Raw genomic sequence first — 17263 nt, forward strand, 5'->3', positions numbered from 1 at the left:
CACTTTTGGAATTAATAAACAATTTTTTTAAATTCAATCTCAGCGATATTGCCTTTGCCATTAAATTCGAGGGCCGCGCTTGGCTGTCCTGCTAAGATCGTAAAGTAAACACAAGCTTCCGTTCAAGCTCAAACTCTCACGATCGAAGCCCAAACTTTTGCGTTCTAAGTTCAAATCATATTGCGTTCCAATTTTCAATCAAATTGAAATTTCATTTCACAACGGGATGCGACAGTTTTAGCATAAGGCCGTCGGGTCTTTTTTCAGCGCGGTACTCAGATGAGCTAAGGAAATGCCAGAGAAAATACCAGAATTAGCGAGTGAATTTAGATGAACGCCGTTAGCCGCGGCCCAAAGAATAATAAATTAAATCTTTGGCGGTGTTCGTGCAAAGGCGATGTAATAGTAATAAAAAATACGTTTTTCTTACACAACTATTAGAAAAAGTCCTGCTCTTCGTTTTCCAACTCAACGTTGTCTTAATGTTCTAAATCGAATACATTAAAAGGCCTTTCATCCTCGAGCGCAGTGTTGTCATCCTGATTGGATGAGCATTCTAGTAGGTCCAAAACCTCTAAAGAAAGATTCATTCTTTTCTGTCGCTGAATTCGTCTATCCAAATTCACCGAAGAAATAATTGGATCAGAAGTACCTGTAGCTCGTAACACGTATTTTCTGGCGTGATGCAGACGATCAGATTTGTAAAATTTATTTCAAGATTCAGCTCCTTCCTCTCCGAAATAACGAATAGGAAACGGTAGGAACGGTATTTTCAATGATGTCCCCGGCGAAAATCAGCAATTTATGAACGCTAGCGGTCATTGGTATTGCGGGTATTTCTCAATGATAATCTCGGCAGTTTGATAACAAAAGGCTTGGAGTTTAGGAACGGCAATTGGAACTTGGCAAGAGCTAATGCCTTGTTAGAGTACAAAGTCTCGGGCTATTTGATTGGTGCCATAATTGATTGGCGCATGTATTTAGCCTTTTCGGGGCATATTGAAAGCAGCTTGAGAATACTTGCAAGATCAGCTTGCTTTCTTTTTCTTGCAGTCAAGCTTGCTGCATTAATGTTACATTACATTATGTGATTTTGCTAGTTCTGCAGCGGGCCTCCTGTTTTTCTGTAACAGTTTCGGAATCTAGCCAAACGGCATGCTTCCTGCGCAACTGACTTATATCAGCATAAAACTCCACTTGTGATAGTGCAACTTTTCCAGTTGCTTCGTACCACTTGCCAAACAACTCTTTGTTAGCTAATTTGAGGTTATGTCCTAAAAATTAAAATTTCTCGAAAAAATCGTAAAAAATGATATTTCTAATAACATTCATTTAAACAAGAATTTAATACTCTACAACATACAATACATCTTGTTGATGGACTTTTCTGGACTCACTTTAAATCCCTTTTAGGAGATGAGACTTTATCAAAAATATGCATTTTCAAGGCTACTTATATTTTGGCTCTAATAAAAAGACAACATGAGTTTTTTCTACAGGGGACATTCACAAACACATAATACAAGCCACACAGATTTGAATTAATTTTAAAACATTGAGTTATGTTGACTAGACTTTCACCTTTGGCCTTTTAAAGCTGCGTTTATCATCTGATTATTTTGTTGTGGCGCCATCTATAAATATTTCTTCTATGCAACACTAGAGATTAATCTATTGTGAACGCGTTGCACTAAGAATTGTTTTTAATTTCCGACTTTCAGAAAATCGGCATTTGAGATTTTCATACCGCACACCGCGTCATCCTTGCCACACCTGGATTAAATTCATCATCGTCAAACTATAAGCGGCTTCAAGGATCGCCGCCGTCAACCCGCGTGAGGTTTTGACCTTACCAAGTCCGCACCACGATCTACAAGTCGGATCACGTTGCAGTTCAATTGAAAATCACACCGGCGCCGATTCAGCGTAATTTGGGCAAGACTGCGGAAGCCCGATGAGTTCCAATTCTGGTTTCCAGTCAATTTTGGCCGGGACTGCCAACTTGTTCTTGTATCGCTAAAGCGATTTTAGTTTAATTTTCTTATTCTAAGTATTTGTACGACAAGTTTCTACACAGAAAAAAATTGATATGATATGATGGTCAAATTGATGAAATCCAGTAACAATTCGGCCTTGATACGGCACATATTAATTTGATATGTTCGAAATGGTAAAAAACAATAATTCGGTAATATCATTTTTACATTAAGCGGTATCAATTTTTATACCCGTTACTCGTAGACTAAAGTAAGTACTAGATTCGTCGGAAAGTACATATGTAACAGGCAGAAGGAAGCGTTTCCGACCCCATAAAGTATATATATTCTTGATCAGGATCACTAGCCGAGTCGATCTAGCCATGTCCGTCTGTCCGTCTGTCCGTCTGACCGTCTGGCCGTCTGTCCGTCTGTCTGTCCGGATGAACGCTGAGATCTCGGAAACTATGAGAGCTAGGCTATTGAGATTTGGCGTACAGATTCCTGAGCTTCTTACGCAGCGCAAGTTTGTTTCAGTAGACTGCCACGCCCACACTAACGCCCACAAACCGTACAAAACTGTAACTCCTACAATTTTGATGCTAGATAGAAAATTTTAACTGAAATGTATTGTTCTCATCAATACCTATCGATTGACCTAAAAAAAAAGTTTGCCACGCCCACTTAAACGCCTACAAACCGCGAAAACCTGTGACGCCCACAATTTGCATGCTAGATAAAAAATTTTAACTGAAATGTATTGGTGTCGTCAATACCTATCGATTGATCCAAAAATAATTTTGCCACGCCCACTCTAACGCCCATAACGCTTAAATCTGTCTACCGCCGGTAGGTGGCGCATTTTAATTTCGCTTTGCTGCTTGCATATCTCCATTTCCCTTTGAGTAACGGGTATCTGATAGTCGAGGTACTCGACTATAGCGTTCTTCCTTGTTTTTTAATAAGTTCACCGCATATCGATAAAATATGTAATCGGTTTCGTAATAATTTAACGTAAACTAAATATCCATTTATTTTCCTATTTGATTTGTTTCGCGTGAAGAACGCTTAGTATTAAGGTCTTTATGTTAGGATTTGTAGTATTAAGAACCATGAACTATATTATCGTATTTGCCTTATTAAATGAAATGTAAGATTAATTAATTTGTGATCTTTTGAGGGCACCTTAGAGGACGTAGCGCAGCGGTTGTTTTAAGGGTGGAGTCTAATGAGACTTCACAGGTAGGGTGGGTATAGAAGGTGGACAATAACATCTGGGCCTCCGTTTTCGATAGGTACTGTCTCTCGCCCGAATCTTAGCCATTGGGTTAAAATCCTTATCGTTACTCTGTCTACTATTGTTAGTTCTGTGACACTCTTGTTTCATCTTAACACAAACCCACACCCATCCTTCTGAGCAGGCCGGTCAAAGCGTAGACAGAGGTTTTAGGGTGGACAACGCTCATAGAGTCTCTTCGTTACAAGGTTTACAGCAATGGGCTCCCGTTTAAACTTTAGAATGGCATACCTTTATAGGCTTGTGGAATGATTATGTTGTTATGTGCATTAAAATATATAACTTTAAAGGTAGTAACAAATATGACCGTTTTTATGTCATTGATTTTAATTTTGCGAAGGCTTACTGAAATGGGCCTTCTTTCCATCTTTAAAAGCCCATAACTTGGTCAAAGAACTCGGGTTTCGATATGGCATTCCTTTATAGGCTTGTGGAATAATTATGTTGTTTTCTGCATTAAAATATATAACTTTAAAGGAAGTAAAAAATATGACCGTTTTTATGTCATTGATTTCAATTTTTATACCCGTTACTCTTACTCTACGAGTAAGAGGGCATACTAGATTCGTCGGAAAGTATGTAACAGGCAGAAGGAAGCGTTTCCGACCCCATAAAGTATATATATTCTTGATCAGGATCACTAGCCGAGTCGATCTAGCCATGTCCGTCTGTCCGTCTGTCCGTATGAACGCTGAGATCTCGGAAACTATGAGAGTTACAATACTGGGATTAGGCACGCAGATTCCTGAGACTCCTGCGCAGCGCAAGTTTGTTTCAGTACAGTGCCACGCCCACTCTAACGCCCACAAACCGTCCAAAACTGTGGCTCCTACAGTTTTGATGCTAGATAGAAAATTTTAACTGAAATGTATTGTTCTCATCAATACCTATCGATTGACCCAAAAAAAAGTTTGCCACGCCCGCTTTAACGCCCACAAACCGCGAAAAACTGTGACGCCCACAATTTTCATGCTAGATAAATAAATTTAACTGAAATGTATTGGTCTCGTCAATACCTATCGATTGGTCCAAAAGAAAATTTGCCACGCCCACTCTAACGCCCATAACGCTTAAATCTGTATACCGCTGGTAAGTGGCGCATTTTAATCTCGCTTTGCTACTTGCATATCTCTATTTAGCTGAGTAACGGGTATCTGATAGTCGAGGTACTCGACTATAGCGTTCTTCGTTGTTTTAGTTTACAGAAATGGACCTCCTTTTAAACTTTCAAATCCCATAACTTGGTGAAAAGGACTCGGATTTCGATATGGCGTACCTTTATGGGCTTGTAGAATTATTATACTGTTATCAACATTTAAACATTTAACTTTAAAGGTAGTCGAAAATATGACCGTTTTTATGTCATTGATTTTAATTTTGAGAAGGTTTACAGAAATGGGCCTCCTTTTAAACTTTAACAGGCCATAATTAGGTCAAAAGGATTCGTATTTCGATATGGCATACCTTTATGGGCTCGTGGAATAATTATGTTGTTATCTGCATTAAAATATATTGCTTTAAAGGTAGTCAAAAATATGACCGTTTTTATGTCATTGATTTTAACTTTGCGAGGGTTTATAGGAAGGGGCCTTCTTTAAATCTATTAAAGCCAATAACTTGGTCAAAAGGACTCGGATTTCGATATGGCATACCTTTATGTTCTTAAAGGTAGTCGAAAATACGACCGTTTTTTGTGATTTTTGCGAACGTTTAAAGAAATGGGTCTCTTGTTAAACTGTAAAAGCCCATAACAAGGTCAAAAGGACTCGTATTTCGATATGGCATACCTTTGTGGGCTTATGGAATGATTATGTTGTTATCTGCATTAAAGTATATAACTTGAAAGGTAGTCGAAAATATGACCGTTTTTATGTCATTGATTTTAATTTTGAGAAGGTTTACAGAAATGGGCCTCCTTTTAAACTTTAACAGGCCATAATTAGGTCAAAAGGATTCGTATTTGTGGAATGATTATGTTGTTATCTGCATTAAAATATATAACTTGAAAGGTAGTCGAAAAAATGACCGTTTTTATGGCATTGATTTTAATTTGTCGAGAGTTTACAGAAATGTGCCCCCTTTTAAACTTTAAAAGCCTGTCTTTTGGTCAAAAGGACGTGAATTTCGATATGGCATACCTTTATGGGCTTGTAGAATTATTATACTGTTATCAGCATTTAAACATTTAACTTAAAAGGTAGTCAAAAATAGGACCATTTTTATGTCATTGGTTTTAAATTTTTGTAAGGTTTTCAGAAATGGGCCCCCTTTTAAACTTTAAAAGCCCATAACTTGGTCAATAGGATTCGGACATCGAAATGGAATAACTTTATGGGCTTGTGGAATGATTATGTTGTTATCTGCAATAAAATATATAGTGACATATTCACAAATTCCGTTATGTACCAAGAAATAAGAATCTGCAGCGTAGGCGATCCCACGCTGAACCAATGTAAACAATCCACATCCGGAGCAGGCAATGCGGCTTCTCAATAACATAAACAATTCTCTAAATGACTAAGTCCCGCTCTCTGAATGGCACTCTCACTCTCAAATTATTATGTACAATCAATATCCCAAGCGGGCGATCTCGCCACAATAATTCAGTCTTAAGCTGAGATCATTTGAATAATGACGTGAACTTAAATATTCGTTTATTAATTCAACTTGGCGTTGTCTTTAGTCAACTGGCGGGACATTAGTTCGACTCAAATAAATATCAACACTTTATATAACTTTAAAGGTAGTCGAAAATATGACCGTTTTTATACCCTTGCAAAGGGTATAATGATTTCAGTCAGAAGTTTCCAACGCAGTGAAGGAGACGTTTCCGACCCATGTCCGTCTGTCCGTCCGTTTCTACGCAAACTAGTCTCTCAGTTTTAAAGCTATCATTCTGAAACTTTCCCAAAAGTCTTATATCTTTTGCAGGTAGAATATAAGTCGGAATCAGCCGGATCGGACAACTATGTCTTATAGCTCCCATAGGAATAATTGGAAAAAAATGTAAATCTTTGGTGTTTTTTAACATACCTACCTACTTTCCTTGGAAATAACATTTTTTAATTAGTTTTGAATTTTGAATTAAATTTTATTAAAGTCGGAGGACTATATCATATAGCTGCCATAGGAACAATCGTAAAATTGGTGGGAAAATAATATGAAACAAATTATAGCTTCGGTGTTCCCTAATATATAACCTCCTACGCTTGGAAATGACATTTTTTAATTAGTTCTGAATTTCGAATTTCATTTTATCAAAATCGGATTACTATATCATATAGCTGCCATAGGAACGATCGAAAAATTGGTGGGAAAATAATATGAAACAAATTATAGCTTCGGTGTTTCTTAACATATAACCTCCTACGCTTGGAAATAGCATTTTTTAATTAGTTTTGAATTTCGACTTAAATTTTATCAAAATCAGAAGACTATATCATATAGCTGCCATAGGAACGATCGTAAAATTGATGGGAAAATAATATGAAACAAATTATAGCTTCGGTGTTTTTAACATATAACCTCCTACAATTGGAAATAACATTTTTTAATTAGTTCTGAATTTCGAATTAAATTTTATCAAAATCGGAAGACTATATCATATAGCTGCGATAGGAACGATCGGAAAATTGGTGGGAAAATAATATGAAACAAATTATAGCTTCGGTGCTTTTGAACATAGAACCTACTACGCTTGGAAATAACATGTTTTAATTAGTTCTGAATTTCGAATTTAATTTTTATTAAAATCGGACGACTATATCATATGGCTGCCATAGGAACGATCGTAAAATTGGTGGGAAAGTAATATAAAACAAATTATAGCTTCGGTGTTTTCTAACATATAAACTCCTACGCTTGGAAATAACATTTCTTAATTAGTTTTGAGTTTCAAATTAAATTTTATCAAAATCGGACGACTATGTCATATAGCTGCCATTAGAACGATCGTAAAATCGGTGGGAAAATAATATGAAACAAATTATAGCTTGGGTTTTTTTAGCATATAACCTCCTACGCTTGGAAATAAAATTTTTTAATTAGTTCTGAATTTCGAATTTAATTTTATCAAAATCGAACGACTATATCATATAGCTGCCAAAGGAACGATCGTAAATCGGTGGGAAAATAATATGAAACAAATTATAGCTTCGGTGTTTTTTAGCATATAACCTCCTACGCTTGGAAATAACATTTTTTAATTCATTCTGAACTTCGAATTTAGTTTTATCAAAATCGGACGACTATATCATATAGCTGCCATAGGAACGATCGTAAAATTAGTGGGAAAATAATATGAAACAAATTATAGCTTCGGTGTTTTTTAACATATAACCTCCTACGCTTGGAAATAACAATTTTTAATTCATTCTGAATTTCGAATTTAATTTTATCAAAATCGGATTACTATATCATGTAGCTGCCATAGGAACGATCGTGAAATTGGTGGGAAAATAATATGAAACAAATTAAAGCTTCGGTGTTTTTAACATATAACCTACTACGCTTGGAAATAACATGTTTTAATTAGTTCTGAATTTCGAATTTAATTTTATCAAAATCGAACGACTATATCATATAGCTGCCAAAGGAACGATCGTAAATCGGTGGGAAAATAATATGAAACAAATTATAGCTTCGGTGTTTTTTAGCATATAACCTCCTACGCTTGGAAATAACATTTTTTAATTCATTCTGAATTTCGAATTTAATTTTATCAAAATCGGATTACTATATCATATAGCTGCCATAGGAACGATCGGAAAATTGTTGGGAAAATAATATAAAACAAATTATAGCTTCGGTGTTCCTTAACATATAACCTAACGCTTGGAAACACCATTTATTAATTAGTTCTGAATTTCGAATTTAATTTTATCAAAATCGGACGACTATATCATATAGCTGTCATAGGAACGATCGTAAAATTGGTGGGAAAATAATATGAAACAAATTATGGCTTCAGAGTTTTTTAACATATATCCTCCTACGCTTGGAAATAACATTTTTTAATTCATTCTGAATTTCGAATTTAATTTTTATTAAAATCGGACGACTATATCATATAGCTGCCATAGGAACGATCGTAAAATTGGTGGGAAAATAATATGAAACAAATTATAGCTTCGGTGTTTTTTAACATAAAACCTCCTAAGCTTGGAAATAACATTTTTTTAAATTAGTTTTGAATTTCGAATTAAGTTTTATCAAAATCGGACGACTACATCATATAGCTGCTATAGGAACGATCGGAAAATTGGTGGGAAAGTAATATGAAACAAATTATAGCTTCGGTGTTTTTATATCCGTTACTCGTAGAGTAAAAGGGTATACTAGATTCGTCGGAAAATATGTAACAGGCAGAAGGAAGCGTTTCCGACCCCATAAAGTATATTTATTCTTGATCAGGATCACTAGCCGAGTCGATCTAGCCATGTCCGTCTGTCCGTCTGTCTGTCCGGATGAACGCTGAGATCTCGGAAACTATAAGAGCTAGGGTATTGAGATTTGGCGTGCAGGTTCCTGAGCTTCTTACGCAGCGCAAGTTTTCTTCAGCAAAGTTCCACGCCCACTCTAACGACCACAAACCGCCCAAAACTGTATTGTTCTCATCAATACCTATCGATTGACCCAAAAAAAAGTGCCACGCCTACTTTAACGCCCACAAGCCGCCCAAACCTGTGACGCCCACAATTTTCATGCTAGATAAAAACTTTTAACTGAAATGTATTGCACTCGTCAAAACTTATCGATTGATCCAAAAAAAATTTGCCACGCCCACTCTACCGCCCGTAACGCTTAAATCTGTCTACCGCCGGAAGGTTGCGCATTTTAATCTCGCTTTGCTGCTTGCTTATCTCCATTTAGCTGAGTAACGGGTATCTGATAGTCGAGGTACTCGACTATAGCGTTCTTCCTTGTTTGATATATTATCTTATACCATTGGAAATAACATTTTGTGCATTTTTAAGAATTTCGAATTATATTTAATACAAATCGGACGACTCTAACTTATAGCTGTCAAAGAAACGGTCAGAGAAATAATGAAATAAGTTTTTTTTTTTAAAATGTTGCTTTGTTGATTTTGATCGTATTTTCTTTTACTTTGGGTATAGAATATTTTAACTTGTCAGAATTACGAAATTAGTTTTACACAAAAATTTAACGACTATAATATTTTGCTGAATGGGGTGGTGCTAGGACACGAATAACATGGACACAGGTGTCCAAATTATAAGGTAGGATACCTAGGTATACCCGTTTTTCCTATTTCCAGAAATAACCTTAACAAGGTTGCCACGAAGCTAGATAACACGTAATAGAACACACGTAATCTCTAAACTAGGTAATCAACTTGGTTTACCTAATTTACGTAGGAATTGTCCCTAAAAACAGGCATTGTCCGCCATCGAAACGGTTATATGAAGGTTAATAGCAGGTATGATTCAACCCTATATATTGACTCGTAATCCTAATCCCCGGAATTGTCTGTGAAAACCAGTTGCCGAGTGACAACGTGTACATTGTTGTGTGTATGTTTTATATTCAATTAATATAAACACACCGAAAGTATAAGGTGAAAAGTGAATAAAAATACACCAAAAAATACAAGGTGAAATGTGAATATAAGCGCATAAAAAAGTATAAAATGAAAAGTTATTAAAAATCCATCAAAAGGTATAAGGTGAAAACACTACTGAACATGCTACCTGGAGATCGAGCGCGCACGGGACGCTGCAGCGCGCGCAATGGCCAGGTCGGATTCCGAGGAGCGACGACGAGAGCAGTCGCGAAACACTGCTGATCATGCTACCTGGAGATCGATCGAAGAAAATCGAGGACTCGAGCGTTTACGGGACGCAGCAGCTCATGGGATCACTAGAACAAACCCTATCACTAGGGCACAGGAGCAAAGGACCAACACAAAGCACCATCGGAACACAAGACTTTAGCAAAGATTTCGGGAACAACAAATTCAGGAAATGGCTGACGAGCGACTTCTCACATACAGGTAGAGTTCACAAAATCGACAGGCGGAATCTTCCAGACAGTCACAGCGCAATATTGCTGCAAGAGCACAACTTTCGGAAAATGAACGAGAGGATCAACGGGAACGCCAGCGACGGAGGAGTCGAGCTACGGCAGGAACAATATCTACGTAACATTAAGGACGGACCAACTAAGTTTTGTACGTGCTGTGGAGGAACGTGGTTTCCATCGCAGGTAAGTGGTTTGAACACACGTACTATTACTTCTAAATACCCCAACTTTAGTGTAGACAATGCCTTTTATTTAAGTAGAAAGTTTCCGAGTCCGTCCGTCAAATATCAATTTTGCAGCACATGTCGTCAAGGCGTTTCCAAAGGTAGGATACCATCCCTTTGTCTCTCTAATCGCTTCAAATTTCCAGAGATACCTGAATGCCTTATAAACTTAACATGTCTTCGGGAGCGCCATATCTCTTCTCGAATTCCCTTCATGCGCATTATATCCCTTGGATATGAAAGGCAATGCGGAATAAGAGGCGCTGTAGTCAATGTTCCAATTTCAGTACCTGATACTGTAGGCGTTTGACCCATGTAATCCAGGTTCACTTAAAAACCCGCTCGGGTTATTCAAACTGTGCGACACTTGGTTAAGACTGAGCTCTACGGAAAGCACAACATTTCCTTTGACGGTGATTGGCTCAATCAAATGGGAGCCGAAGAAGAGATACTTTTCATCGCAGATGAATTTGACCGAGAAGTCGTAGAAGAGCTTCTTCGTCAACATTCTCCTTCTCAATCAAATGACGAGCAAGAAGGTGATATAAATCCCGTAGGTCATGAAACCCTATTAGAAAACGATGATATTGGACTTCAGCGTATTGCTATGGTTCCCGGAGAAGGCCGCATTCCAACAAATTTAAGGGGCTATATACCTTCTTTGTCGAAGAAAAAGAGGAAAGTTTGGATTATTTTTAGGTATGTAGCAATTATTTCATTACATGAATGTTCTAATTTTTTCATGGTATACTTTATTAACAATGTTTGTGCAAAATTTCGTGGAAAAATATTAAATAGTTTTTAAGGGGTGGCTGTTTCCCTTAGAGGCCTTTTTTTTGAAGAGCCTTGCGGCGATACTTCCCCAGGTCGAACAGGTCAACTGAAACCATACAAGTAAACAAATTTCATTAGTTTAGTGTAACTCCTTGTGCTTGAACGATCGTTTTTAAGATTTTTTTTTTGTGCATACGGGAACGTTTTTGCTAAAAATGAACTTTTTGGACGCTTGAAATTTCACTAAAAAATTCATTTCGGCGAAAAAAAGTTTGTGCGTGAAAGGTCGATCGTTCAAGCACAAAAAAATTTCATTACGAACATTTAAAAAAAATTTGAAGTAAATCGGTTCAGTAGTTTTCCGCCAATCCATATCACCGCAAAGTCATTTTTCAAGAAGCACCATTTCGAGATATTCGCTTTTAAAGTTTCAAGTTCAGGCGTGCGGTATCTTTTTTTCTACTGCTCGAATCTCTATGAAAAATGTTCTTAAGGAATTGTTCTTTAAGATAAAGCAATAAAAAAATTTTCGATTTTTTGAAAATAAAAAAGGTATATAACCCTTAACCCTTGACGACGACGCAGAAGAACTTTCCTTCCCAACTATTTCTTGCGGCGAAATATTTAAAGGGAATTCGACCTATGCAAAAAAAGCAAGATCGCAAATTCGCTTTTACGACCGTCGTTGCGCAGTAGTGCCCAAAGTCCTTTATATGTACAAGTTTTATGAAATGCAACGAATTCAAAGTTCAATTCTTTTATTGCCCTACGAAAAAAATCAGGTGCAGTAACTGCTGCAAATGTGAGGGATAATTGATATGTTGACGGTCTTGTACAACATGGCGATGGATTTCACATTCTAAAAGGCCTTCGTTTAGTTATTTAGTTATTTGGTTATTTAGTTATTTAGTTATTTAGTTATTTAGTTATTTAGTTATTTAGTTATTTAGTTATTTAGTTATTTAGTTATTTAGTTATTTAGTTATTTAGTTATTTAGTTATTTAGTTATTTAGTTATTTAGTTATTTAGTTATTTAGTTATTTAGTTATTTAGTTATTTAGTTATTTAGTTATTTAGTTATTTAGTTATTTAGTTATTTAGTTATTTAGTTATTTAGTTATTTAGTTATTTAGTTATTTAGTTATTTAGTTATTTAGTTATTTAGTTATTTAGTTATTTAGTTATTTAGTTATTTAGTTATTTAGTTATTTAGTTATTTAGTTATTTAGTTATTTAGTTATTTAGTTATTTAGTTATTTAGTTATTTAGTTATTTAGTTATTTAGTTATTTAGTTATTTAGTTATTTAGTTATTTAGTTATTTAGTTATTTAGTTATTTAGTTATTTAGTTATTTAGTTATTTAGTTATTTAGTTATTTAGTTATTTAGTTATTTAGTTATTTAGTTATTTAGTTATTTAGTTATTTAGTTATTTAGTTATTTAGTTATTTAGTTATTTAGTTATTTAGTTATTTAGTTATTTAGTTATTTAGTTATTTAGTTATTTAGTTATTTAGTTATTTAGTTATTTAGTTATTTAGTTATTTAGTTATTTAGTTATTTAGTTATTTAGTTATTTAGTTATTTAGTTATTTAGTTATTTAGTTATTTAGTTATTTAGTTATTTAGTTATTTAGTTATTTAGTTATTTAGTTATTTAGTTATTTAGTTATTTAGTTATTTAGTTATTTAGTTATTTAGTTATTTAGTTATTTAGTTATTTAGTTATTTAGTTATTTAGTTATTTAGTTATTTAGTTATTTAGTTATTTAGTTATTTAGTTATTTAGTTATTTAGTTATTTAGTTATTTAGTTATTTAGTTATTTAGTTATTTAGTTATTTAGTTATTTAGTTATTTAGTTATTTAGTTATTTAGTTATTTAGTTATTTAGTTATTTAGTTATTTAGTTATTTAGTTATTTAGTTATTTAGTTATTTAGTTATTTAGTTATTTAGTTATTTAGTTATTTAGTTATTTAGTTATTTAGTTATTTAGTTATTTAGTTATTTAGTTATTTAGTTATTTAGTTATTTAGTTATTTAGTTATTTAGTTATTTAGTTATTTAGTTATTTAGTTATTTAGTTATTTAGTTATTTAGTTATTTAGTTATTTAGTTATTTAGTTATTTAGTTATTTAGTTATTTAGTTATTTAGTTATTTAGTTATTTAGTTATTTAGTTATTTAGTTATTTAGTTATTTAGTTATTTAGTTATTTAGTTATTTAGTTATTTAGTTATTTAGTTATTTAGTTATTTAGTTATTTAGTTATTTAGTTATTTAGTTATTTAGTTATTTAGTTATTTAGTTATTTAGTTATTTAGTTATTTAGTTATTTAGTTATTTAGTTATTTAGTTATTTAGTTATTTAGTTATTTAGTTATTTAGTTATTTAGTTATTTAGTTATTTAGTTATTTAGTTATTTAGTTATTTAGTTATTTAGTTATTTAGTTATTTAGTTATTTAGTTATTTAGTTATTTAGTTATTTAGTTATTTAGTTATTTAGTTATTTAGTTATTTAGTTATTTAGTTATTTAGTTATTTAGTTATTTAGTTATTTAGTTATTTAGTTATTTAGTTATTTAGTTATTTAGTTATTTAGTTATTTAGTTATTTAGTTATTTAGTTATTTAGTTATTTAGTTATTTAGTTATTTAGTTATTTAGTTATTTAGTTATTTAGTTATTTAGTTATTTAGTTATTTAGTTATTTAGTTATTTAGTTATTTAGTTATTTAGTTATTTAGTTATTTAGTTATTTAGTTATTTAGTTATTTAGTTATTTAGTTATTTAGTTATTTAGTTATTTAGTTATTTAGTTATTTAGTTATTTAGTTATTTAGTTATTTAGTTATTTAGTTATTTAGTTATTTAGTTATTTAGTTATTTAGTTATTTAGTTATTTAGTTATTTAGTTATTTAGTTATTTAGTTATTTAGTTATTTAGTTATTTAGTTATTTAGTTATTTAGTTATTTAGTTATTTAGTTATTTAGTTATTTAGTTATTTAGTTATTTAGTTATTTAGTTATTTAGTTATTTAGTTATTTAGTTATTTAGTTATTTAGTTATTTAGTTATTTAGTTATTTAGTTATTTAGTTATTTAGTTATTTAGTTATTTAGTTATTTAGTTATTTAGTTATTTAGTTATTTAGTTATTTAGTTATTTAGTTATTTAGTTATTTAGTTATTTAGTTATTTAGTTATTTAGTTATTTAGTTATTTAGTTATTTAGTTATTTAGTTATTTAGTTATTTAGTTATTTAGTTATTTAGTTATTTAGTTATTTAGTTATTTAGTTATTTAGTTATTTAGTTATTTAGTTATTTAGTTATTTAGTTATTTAGTTATTTAGTTATTTAGTTATTTAGTTATTTAGTTATTTAGTTATTTAGTTATTTAGTTATTTAGTTATTTAGTTATTTAGTTATTTAGTTATTTAGTTATTTAGTTATTTAGTTATTTAGTTATTTAGTTATTTAGTTATTTAGTTATTTAGTTATTTAGTTATTTAGTTATTTAGTTATTTAGTTATTTAGTTATTTAGTTATTTAGTTATTTAGTTATTTAGTTATTTAGTTATTTAGTTATTTAGTTATTTAGTTATTTAGTTATTTAGTTATTTAGTTATTTAGTTATTTAGTTATTTAGTTATTTAGTTATTTAGTTATTTAGTTATTTAGTTATTTAGTTATTTAGTTATTTAGTTATTTAGTTATTTAGTTATTTAGTTATTTAGTTATTTAGTTATTTAGTTATTTAGTTATTTAGTTATTTAGTTATTTAGTTATTTAGTTATTTAGTTATTTAGTTATTTAGTTATTTAGTTATTTAGTTATTTAGTTATTTAGTTATTTAGTTATTTAGTTATTTAGTTATTTAGTTATTTAGTTATTTAGTTATTTAGTTATTTAGTTATTTAGTTATTTAGTTATTTAGTTATTTAGTTATTTAGTTATTTAGTTATTTAGTTATTTAGTTATTTAGTTATTTAGTTATTTAGTTATTTAGTTATTTAGTTATTTAGTTATTTAGTTATTTAGTTATTTAGTTATTTAGTTATTTAGTTATTTAGTTATTTAGTTATTTAGTTATTTAGTTATTTAGTTATTTAGTTATTTAGTTATTTAGTTATTTAGTTATTTAGTTATTTAGTTATTTAGTTATTTAGTTATTTAGTTATTTAGTTATTTAGTTATTTAGTTATTTAGTTATTTAGTTATTTAGTTATTTAGTTATTTAGTTATTTAGTTATTTAGTTATTTAGTTATTTAGTTATTTAGTTATTTAGTTATTTAGTTATTTAGTTATTTAGTTATTTAGTTATTTAGTTATTTAGTTATTTAGTTATTTAGTTATTTAGTTATTTAGTTATTTAGTTATTTAGTTATTTAGTTATTTAGTTATTTAGTTATTTAGTTATTTAGTTATTTAGTTATTTAGTTATTTAGTTATTTAGTTATTTAGTTATTTAGTTATTTAGTTATTTAGTTATTTAGTTATTTAGTTATTTAGTTATTTAGTTATTTAGTTATTTAGTTATTTAGTTATTTAGTTATTTAGTTATTTAGTTATTTAGTTATTTAGTTATTTAGTTATTTAGTTATTTAGTTATTTAGTTATTTAGTTATTTAGTTATTTAGTTATTTAGTTATTTAGTTATTTAGTTATTTAGTTATTTAGTTATTTAGTTATTTAGTTATTTAGTTATTTAGTTATTTAGTTATTTAGTTATTTAGTTATTTAGTTATTTAGTTATTTAGTTATTTAGTTATTTAGTTATTTAGTTATTTAGTTATTTAGTTATTTAGTTATTTAGTTATTTAGTTATTTAGTTATTTAGTTATTTAGTTATTTAGTTATTTAGTTATTTAGTTATTTAGTTATTTAGTTATTTAGTTATTTAGTTATTTAGTTATTTAGTTATTTAGTTATTTGTTATTTAGTTATTTAGTTATTTAGTTATTTAGTTATTTAGTTATTTAGTTATTTAGTTATTTAGTTATTTAGTTATTTAGTTATTTAGTTATTTAGTTATTTAGTTATTTAGTTATTTAGTTATTTAGTTATTTAGTTATTTAGTTATTTAGTTATTTAGTTATTTAGTTATTTAGTTATTTAGTTATTTAGTTATTTAGTTATTTAGTTATTTAGTTATTTAGTTATTTAGTTATTTAGTTATTTAGTTATTTAGTTATTTAGTTATTTAGTTATTTAGTTATTTAGTTATTTAGTTATTTAGTTATTTAGTTATTTAGTTATTTAGTTATTTAGTTATTTAGTTATTTAGTTATTTAGTTATTTAGTTATTTAGTTATTTAGTTATTTAGTTATTTAGTTATTTAGTTATTTAGTTATTTAGTTATTTAGTTATTTAGTTATTTAGTTATTTAGTTATTTAGTTATTTAGTTATTTAGTTATTTAGTTATTTAGTTATTTAGTTATTTAGTTATTTAGTTATTTAGTTATTTAGTTATTTAGTTATTTAGTTATTTAGTTATTTAGTTATTTAGTTATTTAGTTATTTAGTTATTTAGTTATTTAGTTATTTAGTTATTTAGTTATTTAGTTATTTAGTTATTTAGTTATTTAGTTATTTAGTTATTTAGTTATTTAGTTATTTAGTTATTTAGTTATTTAGTTATTTAGTTATTTAGTTATTTAGTTATTTAGTTATTTAGTTATTTAGTTATTTAGTTATTTAGTTATTTAGTTATTTAGTTATTTAGTTATTTAGTTATTTAGTTATTTAGTTATTTAGTTATTTAGTTATTTAGTTATTTAGTTATTTAGTTATTTAGTTATTTAGTTATTTAGTTATTTAGTTATTTAGTTATTTAGTTATTTAGTTATTTAGTTATTTAGTTATTTAGTTATTTAGTTATTTAGTTATTTAGTTATTTAGTTATTTAGTTATTTAGTTATTTAGTTATTTAGTTATTTA

Source organism: Drosophila suzukii, chromosome 4, assembly GCF_043229965.1.
Source record: "Drosophila suzukii chromosome 4, CBGP_Dsuzu_IsoJpt1.0, whole genome shotgun sequence".
Taxonomy (NCBI): Eukaryota; Metazoa; Arthropoda; class Insecta; order Diptera; family Drosophilidae; genus Drosophila; species Drosophila suzukii.